Raw genomic sequence first — 12368 nt, 5'->3', positions numbered from 1 at the left:
TATAAATTATGTTTTTCTCAACAAATGATTTAATGATTATTCACAGTTGATGAAATTTTTATAAAGATACACAAAATGTTTTAGAAATTATTGTGGTGAAACTATAAAGATAAATTTAAGGTCACAAACTTGGCAGATTCAACCAAGCCCATAGTGAAAAGAAATGATGGTAATGGTTTGACTCACTATCCGTTGGTTATGGGTTCAAATCCCTGTTGTCCCCAAACATGTTCATACTTTTACCCATTGGGATGTTGTAACATTAAAATCCATTACACTCTTTGTTGATAAAAAGAGTAGTTCAAGAGTGGGTAGTAGGTGGCACTAACTAGCTGTCTTCTCTTTGGTATGCCATTGCTAAATTAGGGATGGCTAATGCAGTTAGCCCTTAAGTTGCTTTGGCCAAAATACAAAACTAACCAAACATTAAAAAATATTAAAACACTCAATGTACAGAATATCACCTGACTAAAAATCACAAAGATTTATAGCAAATAAAATCGAAAAAGCCCAAACATGTGTACTTACAAGTATTCCCTAGCTCTTCTATATTCAGTTGTAAACCGTTGCCTCTGATATTTTGGAGGCAAAGAGGTTTGAAATTGAATGACAAACACCACTTATACCTCTTTTTAATTTTTTTTCATCACCCCTTGAATACTGAAACTCTGGTACCTAAAAAAAATACAAAAATAACATTTTTAAACTGGTGTATGATTTTAGAGATACTGAACTCCTCAGAAATACATGTGAAATGTATAATAAATTTATCACAACATAATTTATAACCAGTGGAAAATCTGTTGAAAAACTAATACTATTCTTCAAAAGAGAGAGAAAGAAAGGAAGGAAAATATAATATCACAATAATTTATGTTTGAAGCAGGATATATCCAGTTTGTCATTGAGAAAATATCTCACTGTCTCTGGCTCTCTAATTAGCTAAATTTATCAATTATTTGTAAGATCATATAGGATGAATCACACTTTAATCAATTATTTGTATTCTAGACTTCCTATTGGTTATAAATTTAATAGGACTTAGCCTCAGAAAAATGTATTAGCAATTTGTAAATTTGAGCAAGTTGAAGGCAGGTGTGGCAAGAAGTTCTTGCATTTTCATTGGTTGCTCTGTAGTTCCATATGATTGAAGGATATAAGATAAAGATTTAGAAGATTGATGACATTTTACATAACATTTCATAGTTTAAGGGGAAAGTTCAAAAGAGGTAATAACTGAAGAATAAATATTCAAATTCTCACACTAGGGTAATTTAAAATTGTTTTTAAATATTTTCTTATATTATTAAGAACTAAAAAAAATTTATATATTAAAAGCTGCATTATCATCTATGGTTTGTTGTCAAGTTTGTTCGTACATCATGGTAGTTTAGTGGTTTAATTATATTTTGAATGTAACTTAATAAAACGTCATGACACGTTAGTTTAACCAGCCCATGTGCTAAGAGTTAATACATCTCAAGCTTCTTGTTTGGATTGTGAAAGGTGTCAACCAATGTACTTATAAAGTTTCATTTAGACTGTACTCTGTCCTTAAATACAAAATGATTAGTAAGTGTACTGCAAGTGATTCCAGTGCCAGCAGTAAGCCAAAAAACTGCAAGAAAAGCCTTCTCAGTAACAACAAAACTGGAAACCATCAAGAAGTTTGATGAAAGCCAGAGATTTACTAAAAACTCCAAAGCATTTAAGTTCTCACCATCAACTACAGCAACTATCAAGAAAGAGAAAATTATCCAAAATGCTGAGTCTTACACACCTGCATCTGTTAAGTTACTAAATCAGTATTGCCCGAAGATAATGGATAGCAAAGGCTGACTTGACAGATTAAAAAAAAAAAAAAGAGCATAATTTTCACAGCCTACAGGTGGTAAGTGCTGACAAGGAAGCAACATCAATGTGCCAACCAGTTTTAAAAGATATTATTGAATAAAGAGGATATATGACCCATCAAGTTTTCAACATTGAAGACATTGATCTATATTGGAAGAAGATGCCAGACAGAGCAGGTTTAAACAACAAAAACAATTTTTGAGGATTTTTTTTACAACTTTTTCTGTCCTGCAGTAGAGAGATGTTTTTCTATGGAAAATGCTTCCCATAAATCACTAGTGGTTGATGACAACTCACCAAATCACCCTAACAACCTAATTTACATATCAACAAACATTTCTGTGGAGTTTCTTCCTCCAAACACCACTTCTTTGATCCAACCTATAAATCAATACATCATAGCCTCTTTTAAAGCATATTACTTATGACAAATCTTTAGATAAATGATCAGGGGAAGTGGACAGCAACAGAAACACCTAGATCAGAGGTTTCTGGAAACCATTCAACATCAAGAACGTAAAGAGGTAACAATCTCCAACATGAATGCAGTTTGGAAAAAAACTGGCTAGAATGTGTGCACAATTTTCAACCTCTTGTTAAACAAAAATCACATCAGTTTGGATTTTAGTGGAATTGAAAAGCAGCTCATCAATGACTTACTGAAATCATACTATAAACAAATTTCCAATGAAGAACTGATAAAACACTGACCAAAATTGGCTGCTTATGAATAGAAAGACGACTAAGAACCAGAATAATAATTGTTTTTAAAACAGAAAAAGCTGTCAAATTCATTTTTACTATTTTATCAAACTGTCAAAATCCAGACCAAAATTGTGATTGAACCTTAATAATTGAACACAATGTTGAATGTGCCCTAATCTTGTATAAAGAACTTTATAGAGATAAAAAGTGAGCATGCTAGACAAACAACATTGACAACATTCTTCAATCAGTCTACACCACTGCTTCCTAGCCATGATGATGTTGACACTCCCACTAGGTCCGGCATGGCCAGGTTGTTAAGGCACTCGACTCGTAATCCGAGGGTCGCAGGTTCAAATTCCCATCATACCAAACATACTCACTATTTCAGTGGTGGGGGCATTATAATGTGACAGTCAATCCCATTATCTGTTCATAAACGAGTAGCCCAAGAGTTGGCAGTGGGTGATGATAACTAGATGCCTTTCCTCTAGTCTTACGCTACTAAACTTGGGACAGCTAGCACAGATAGCCCTCATGCAACTTTGTGCAAAATTTAAAAAAAACCAAACAAAATAAAAACATTTGATTTAGTAATAATTACACCATTTTCTTTTAATTAAAATTTAAAAAATATCATTCATAAATAATTTCAATATATTTTACAAACGACAGGAATTAATACTTAATGTTGGATCTTTCTATGACAATATTTTCCATCAAAGTTATCACAGTTTTAAAACAGACAAAGTCTTACAAGCTATGTATTTTTACTTAACATGAACCGTTCGTCCAACATGTTTCCCAACAAATACAGGAAATAGCTATAGAAATTATTTTCACAAGTTTCAGATTTATATTTCTTCCAACTTCAATATTTTACACAATAAATCTAAGTAAGAGAGGCTATAATAATCTTTGCATATTAGTTGTGTTTGTGAAAGTCATGATCAGAGTTCTAAACACTATCAAACATATCTGCCAGAATTCACTTTGGGAAAAGAAAAAAAAATCAAAGCATATTATTCTATACTAACAAATAACAGTTTGGTTAAACAACATTACAAGATTTCACAGACAGAGCTCATATGCTCACTCTAATGTTTCACAAATGATGTTTCCTCTATCACAAGGCAAACACCATATTTTCTCAACATTGTTAGAAATCCAATAATCTTTTTTGCCACCAATAACACGAGTAACAGTTTTACAAAATAATAAAACTTTTTTCAAATCTTTCACACATCATGCAACAGATTTACTGTTATGCATTTGATGCCTGCATTTCTTTCTATTTGATGCTTGTAGTGTATATTGTTGGATGTGTATTGTGCAAGTCCCAGCTGTTTTCTAACTTTGTAGAAGATTCTTGAGAGTAAGAATCAACAATATTTGTTTTACAAAAATGCTTACACATCTTTGAAAATGGTTTGACATTCAAGAATATCTCCTTAAACCATATAAATCAATGCACCAAGAGGCAGAACAATTTTTTTTATCACTACAATCAGTGTACTACAAGCCACAGAAGCTATAATTGTGATTAATGCTTATTAATCAGAAAACTATAGAATTTGATCAGGAATGTTTATAGATACTGAACATCACAACCTGTTTAACTTCAGTGAATTAAGTTATGGCATTAGTATATCTACAAGGACATTAAATATCTTTTGTGTGTATCAATCGTGTTGACAAATGACATAAATTTAATACATATCAACATTTAATTAACATTTAAATTAAAATTTCCAGCTGTTTGAAATTGCAATACATTATGTAGGTAAATAATAAATTGGAGACTGATCTGAGATAAATTATAATAGATAACAATCAACAATTTAATTTCTCTAAAATTAATTTTAAGGTGATAATGAATCACTGTTATATTGCAGCCACAATTAGCTTTACTTCTTTTTAATATCTTACTATATGATTAAAGCATGTTCTTTGCATGGTGTATTATTACAGTATTAACAGTAATTTTGTTATAGTAAATGTATTTACCATTAGTGTTACATCTTGTTCTTAGTCATAATAATAATAATGATGTTAGCTTTCCAGCTACTTCTTACAGTTTGACTTTATTCATTACTTCCTGTACTTACACATTACATCAATAAAGATATAATCAAACACACATGTGCAGCCACAGTGAAGTAATGTTCTTGTTATCAGAGTATTTTTATTTGAAACTATGTTCTGCAATAAAGAAATAGTTCTTGCATGAACTTTAGTTATTTTTCTAATTTATTGAATCTTGAATGCACAAAGTGAAGAATTGTTTTATGGATTTTTGTGGTACCAGTACTTGTTAGTTTGTTTTATAAATCTATTTTTATTAGCACTAGCTTTGTCATGACATTTTAATTATAAAAATTAATTTATATTGCTAGCTTATTATACGGAATTAAGTCTATCCTAACTCACCTAAGCTAATTATTATCATGAGGTATTACTGGAATTACAACCAAGAATATCACTAACAAACAACAATACTCAACTGACAACAACAACAACAAAAAAGAGATTACAAGCAAAAATATAAAACCGTATATTTAATTAGCAATATCTATTACTGAGTTGATTTTCATCTGTTTTATGTGGACAGCTGCCCTGTATCAGATATTCAAATTAGTTACATAATAGTCTTGACTTTGTTGTAGCCTTCTGTTAAAATATTGTATCACAACAATAGTTATTATCACACCAACTCCACATTATACTGTTGACATCCTCCTATCATCCCTTCCTTGTAAACAGTGATGATGTAACATTGAATAAGTTCCCACCAGTGGAATGTATTATGCTACGTAGCAATTAAGGATGGTACAAGGAGTGACAGTGGTCTTTAGAATAATGTTGACTCTTTTTCTCATAATCATATATACATACCATATGTTTTAGCAAGAAAAAAACATGAAGCCAAGCTTATCATTTGAATGCTTTAGTTTATTGGAAATCAGCTCCCCTAATCAGTAACCCCAGAAAAGGGCAAAGTAGAAAACTAAACTCCTTGTAGTAGGGGGCTGTAATTTATATGACTGAATTTTCCTTTATTCACCACAGTACACCTACATTTGTAAACATATTTAAAGAATATAAGTGGTATTTAGGACTAGTTGCTTCAGAATGAATGAAAGTCATTGCAGTAAAAAAAAAATGCTTAAGTGCAAATATAATGAGTTATCTCCTTTGTAATTTACTTTTCAAGTGAATGTTAAGTATCAGGTTCCACTTTGTAAAAGATGATATAAATAGGTATCTGCTATAATTTAGAGAATGAAAAAAATGAAAGTCATTATTACTAATACAGATGATTAATCACACTTTAAAAGAAAGATCTGCATGTTAATGTTCTAGTATGATGTGATAGATTTGAGTTACAGCACTGTACGTAAAATGATTAACTTTCATACATTTGGTTTATGGCAAATCTATGGTCCCTTGACAATATTAAATGTCACAAGTATTCTTACAGAACAGACTCAAGAATGTTTGTCAAAGCCCTTTATGAAGAAGAATATTGATATGAAATGTTTATCACGATAACACAGTTTAAATAATTTGACAGTGAAATACAGCTGTGAAAGGATTTACTGAATACACTCGAGAAATACATCACAGTCCTCTGTGAGGAAAGATGTTTATACAGAATATTTAGAAGAGCAAAACAATTTAAAACCATATAAGAGCCATGAAAGAATTTGCAAGAATACATTCAAAAACAGTAACAAGCTTCAAAACCACATCCCAAACAAGTACAGAGCAAACATAAAAATTTGGCTTAGGAAAATGTATCCTTCTACTCTAAAGATAATAAACAATGATATGAAGTTCATGAAAGTTTAAAAGTATTCAGCCATACCACAAAATCAATGTCTGATTACATGGAAAAGATGCAGTAATGCTGGAATTAAAGCAATTCCATTCAATAACATACCCATTATGTCCTTTAATTCAAAACCAATAATCACCATAAACTAAGTTTTTAAAAGCCAATGTCCACAGGTTCGTCTGTTATTAATAAAAGCTTTCTACTTGTCAAAAATAAATCATATACAAACAAACATAGCATAGATGCTACATTAAGAGTTTAAATCTCAAATCTATCCATATCTTAAACCATGGCTTTATATTGTTTTACATAACTTAGGTGGCAAGTAGTAGTTGATTCAGCATTATAAAAATTGTATTAAGTGTTGTAATAACAGTAAAGAAAAAACTGACAACATTTCAATTATTTGAAACACTTCTCAAATTATTAATATAATTATATTTATTTTTATATATTTTGCTTCCAAAATTTACATTAATCTCCAAAATGAAAGGAGAACAAGAAAGAACATTTTTTCTAACTTATGATTCATCAGAATTCACATATCTCAGTATTTTATGCCCTATCTGATGTGTAATATTTCAGCATTGATGTATACAAAATATCAAAGGAATACTATAATAACACGATCATTTCCAAAATAATAAAAGAATGTTATAATTATCATTTTAATCCAAACAAAAATGCACAACTTTTGCCAAACATTTTGAAAATTATTTCAAACTGTTGCTGCTATAGTTATTATACAATCAGTAGTTAAGTTTTATGGCTGACAACTGTATGCAAAAAATTGTGGAACAAATAAAACTCGTTAATATTTCATAAAAAGTAATTGATCCTGTTATGTATATGAAAAAAATTAGCAAACTATATTAGCTATGATATATCTTTTACAATTTCATAAGTTAGTACTGCTCCATTGACCTCTTCATTACACATACATTTAACATTAAGATATCTCAGGAGCAGCAAAGACTGGGAATATAACCACTATGTGGAACTTCATGAAGAAATTTTTCATGTCACATTAAACTGTAAATTTTTCTTAATTAGTTTATTATAGATTCCAAATTAAAAGTATGTAAAAACAGGATTTTAAATCCATCTTTTGTATGTAACATTTCTGTGCCAACACAAACATTTTTTCAACACAAGGATTTATCAACTAGGATGGATGTGATGATAGACAAAAAACCTATCTATATATGTAATATTTCTTTTCTACAAAATGCAACATTTAAGACATAACCGATTTCAACTCCCTTGATATGTTGCTTTAAAATTACCTCTTCACAAATGTCTATAAATGCTCAGAATGTATTTGCATTTTACTTTACTAAATCCAAAAATGAGAAAATCAAAAGCTGTTCTCTTCTTAACACCCTTAGCAGCCTTTCAGTGTAATCACAAAATCAAATTAAAGAACTACTTCCAGTGGTGGATTAACAACATGTAGTGTCACACAGCTGTTGAACATCATTTAAGAAGGAACATCATACTGTATTTTATGGTCATGCAAAGGAAACAAACTTACTTAACACATTCCACCAGACAAAAAGGGAAATCCATGAATTTACAAAGAAATAATTGTATAACAACTAAATACAGTAATAGTTTAATAACTTCAGCTCTGATTAATAATATCAGTGATGCAGTGTTTTGTTTGAAGATACTTTTTTATTCACATCATTAATATACTCAACTTATATAAATTAATTAATTTATTTAATATGTTTTAGTTCAAACTTGCATAAAGTTGAAGCAGTAAGACAATTTGAAGTAGAATATACAAAGTTGAAAAAGAATAATTACATAAATATTTGGTTATAATTAATATAGTGCAAGTTTTTAACATAATTCTAAATACTGGTAAAACTTCCATCAGATTTTCGTCAGTCTCATAATAAGCTAACATATCTTCACAAAACAATGAACAAATACTCCTTGTAAACTATATAACAAGCTGTCACTAAATCATCTTACCTCCTTTATCGGCATTTTCATCTTTATTATTTCAGCATATCGGGTTAAAACTTCCCATGGGGTATAAATTTTCACAAAGTTTACACCAACTGTGCAGTACTGAAACATAAGAAATAAGATGTGACCTTACTGAGGTTTTCTTATTATCTATTTTCAATACAAATGGTATTGTGAGTAAAAATATAAATAAATATATGATTTAAAACATATTTCACACAATTCAAAAAGTTTGAAAATTTTAAGATAATAGTCCAAAAATATGTTTTTCAGTAATATAAATAACTTTTTTTTCTTATTTTAACACTCTTACCACGAGCTCACTGAAATCGACTTGGTTTGTGGCCCCAAACTGACCTTTAGTTTTCATATTGTGACTTAATGTTTTTATGTATCTTTGAAATTTCACAAGTTTTCAGTAAACATTACCAGATTTTTGTATACAAATACCAGAAAGAAATCAAAGTATTGACTGCTCCAAGTATAAAGTGGTTCTTACATAAGATAAAAAATAATTTCCTTCATCTCAAAATTATCAAATTTCATTTGTGTAATCTCCAAAACTTCTTAATAAATATCAAAAGTTTTTCACAATAAAACTTCATATTCTATCTTCTATTTTCTCTACCCTAATTCTCTATGCATTTGTTCAGTTTGACACTCCTCATAAACACCATGATAAAAAAAAGGAAACAAATCAATATTATCATTATGTTCTTTCCATAATGACTGCAAATTCTAACAGAAAACTACGATTTTATCATAAGTAGCTTAAATATTGTAAAAATATAATTTCTACTAAAATATTTTTGTTTTATTGCTCTTTGAACTGTGTCTAACTAATAATCCCACCACAAAAGTTGAAAATCCCATGACAAAGTGTATCATATATTACATGATCAAATAATGTAACTCATGAACTGCTCACAAGCATACCTTGTGAAGCATTTGTAGTACTATTGTTATTTTTCTTTATTTTACCTAATTAAACCTTCTTTAATTTAACAAGTTTCTATGTTTTTACATTTTATTTACTTTCATTATAATGAATAAAAAATAAATGTGAAAAACAAAAAATTACAGTACTTCACTGGATCATCAATTTTTTTGTTTTCAACAAAATTTAAGCCTAGTGTTTTGTATTAGTGGTATAAACAGGCTAAAAATTTTTGATTTGTTTAATTAATGCACTTACATACACAAAATAATAAAACATGGAAAACAAACAATCTCCTACAAGTATCACAATTTCTCTGGCTTTCCAACTACGAGATAAAATTTCAGTTAAGCTCATCACAATGTTTCACACGGAAATAATAACGTTTGAACTGGAGGGAAAATAAACAATTCTCTGTAGAAAAAAACAAAGTAATATAATATATAATTTGTTAGATTAACTCTTTGACTTTTTATTGCATACAAATAAATATAGTGTATGACAACAGAAAGAACTACTGGTAATTTGTGAAAGAAAGAATGTGAGAGGCAGGTGTGGTAAGTGGATCTGATTTTCTTATTTATGGCTCTGTAAATTATTTATATTGAAGGCTTTAAAAATATGCTTTGCTTGAGCAATAACTATGTTACAACAAATAATTTCTACCACATCTACTTTTAGGAGAAGAAAATAAATAAGAGAAGAGACAAGAACTAGACAGTAAATTACACAATTTTCATATTATGGGAGTTTGAGGATTTTTTAAAAGTATTTACTTATAAAATTAAGAAATTAAAACTTATGTAATATTAATATTTTAATTATTAAACATGCTTTGATGTGAATGTTTATTCATATACAATGATATTAAAGAGATAGTTACACTTTAAATATAACTGTGAAAATGTGACATAAGCCCTATGACCTATTCTCAGGATGAGGATTAACCAATTTACCACATGCTGTATGAAATTTATTTTTAACTCATTTTGAAACAGCCTATAAAAGGTCTCAAAAGGAGACAAGTTAAGTTCACTAATCACATCATGTAATTAGCTGTCCAACCATAATTACAGTTATTAGGCATATTGCGTTTTTAATATTATGTTATTTATTCAGTTTCTCAACATTTCTTCTTGAAAAAACAACTAAGAGACCTAATAGCGAATGTAGTGTTAAAATATGATAGATCTAATACTAATATTGTAAACTGTACGATCCGACAAATGGAGATAGCTCCAAACGCTTTCTTTCTTTTAATAAAAAATATAAATAACTTGGATATTATTCAAACCTAGTATTTAATTTTCTAATATTAATGTTAAACTTGTTGTTTAAATAGTTACTAAAATGCTTTGACGATGTTAGGTATACAAAGTAAAAGAGAATACAACAAGCATTAATTTAATTCCTAGTCTTCGAAACATTAAAATTCTAAATTTTAACAAAAATTACACAAATTCAGTACCTTTTTTTCCTGATTCTTCTTAAACTGTCCATTTCGGATTTATGTGCTTTTAATTTTAAATATGAAACTGACAATTAATAGGATCGTAAAATCAACAATAAAAAAAACTCAGCAGCTTACGTGATCTTTATCACATACTTTAAGACTAAAAAATAAACGTTACTCGTAAAATTATCATAAAGTTAAATAGTTCTGTTCCATATTTCAACTAGATGAAAAACTTCGCCGAAACATAGTCTAGAATACACTTGTTAGTATCTGGCCAGTAATCCATAACAAAGTATTACGTACTATAATTCACATCTACAGAACACACACTTAATTTTTTTCAATCACATTAACTCTATACATCCCAACATCAACTTCACATGTGAACAAGAAGAAAGCAATCAAATATAATTTCTTAACCTCAAAATTACAAGAACCGATACACAATTTCAAACAGAAATCCACCGAAAAATCACCCATGCTGGACTATATATTCCTTGGAACTCAGCACATGAAACAAAACAAAAACTCAACATACTAAGAAACCAAATAAACACAGCCATAAAACTATGCTCATCAGATAAAATTAACGAAGAATTACACAAAATAAAACTATACTTCATCAACATCAATAAGTTTCCTCCACAAACCGTAGAAAATATTATACGCGCACACACCAAGACAAAAATCAAAGCCAACTGACAAAAGTAAATATATCCCACGAATTAAAAAATCACGAAACCATATACTGTTGTATACCATATATTCCCGACATCAGCAGAAAAATAACCAACATTTTGCAAAAACTAGTAACAAAATATGACATTACAGTTAATACCAAATTTATACCAAAACTAGGCACAAAACTAATGTCTATACTATGTAAAAACTACACTGACAAACGCCATACCAACATTATTTATAAAATACAATATGATAACTGCCGCGACTTCTATATTGAAGAAACAAGTAGAAAAATGGAAACCAGATTCAAAGAACACAAAAAGTCACCTTCACACATTTTCAAACACTGCAAATCAAATAAACACAACATAACCATAAAAAACACCCAAATACTAAATAAAGGAACAAATATAAACAAACGCAAAATTAAAGAAGCCCTACTTATACAACAACTCTAGCCCAAAATAAACCGATACAAAGGAACACCTTTATACCTATATTAAAAATAATGTAATAAATAATAATAATAAAATAAATAATATAAAATTATATAATCAAACATCCAAGCACGCTCTCTACATTCCGACACTCAATTACACAACCTCCTTCAAACATGTGGTCAGCTATCGGGTAGTTACCTCTTTCTTTCTTTGGGAACCTCCTCTACATAAAAATTTTCTCAATCCATACCAGCCATTTTTACCTATATAAATTTAACATCTCAGACTCAGAGCAGATGGTCTCAACTCTTTTTACTCTTACTTTATCTCTTGCAAATTTATTGTTCATGCTTTTAAAACGTTAATAGTGGCTTCTTCCCATACATTTTCAGTTTCAACTCTTCAAATTCAATTTGTAGTAAGAAAATTACGTTTTGAGAAACATTTATCATCTATGTCTGTAAAATATATACT

The 12368-nt window shown here is 29.3% G+C and overlaps 1 long non-coding RNA gene across 3 annotated transcripts in view; it reads right to left on the bottom strand.

Annotated features, from left to right (window-relative positions):
- The window catches only part of LOC143255382 (uncharacterized), a 30202-nt gene extending 18248 nt beyond the window's left edge, over nucleotides 1-11954 (bottom strand). Inside the window, exons 1-3 of one of the 3 annotated variants that reach the window (XR_013030580.1) lie at nucleotides 10783-11954; nucleotides 8381-8479; nucleotides 529-675 (exon numbers count right to left, since the gene is read on the bottom strand). This is a non-coding gene — a long non-coding RNA (uncharacterized LOC143255382). The remainder of the gene's footprint in view (nucleotides 1-528; nucleotides 676-8380; nucleotides 8480-10782) is intronic. The other 2 variants (XR_013030579.1, XR_013030578.1) reach the window with 2 other exon arrangements.
- Between the last annotated feature and the right edge of the window lie 414 nt (nucleotides 11955-12368).

This window comes from Tachypleus tridentatus, chromosome 7 (genome assembly GCF_004210375.1).
Source record: "Tachypleus tridentatus isolate NWPU-2018 chromosome 7, ASM421037v1, whole genome shotgun sequence".
Lineage (NCBI taxonomy): Eukaryota > Metazoa > Arthropoda > Merostomata > Xiphosura > Limulidae > Tachypleus > Tachypleus tridentatus.
The sequence above is the reverse complement of the archived record's forward strand: the minus strand, read 5'-3'. Positions and strand labels throughout refer to the sequence as shown.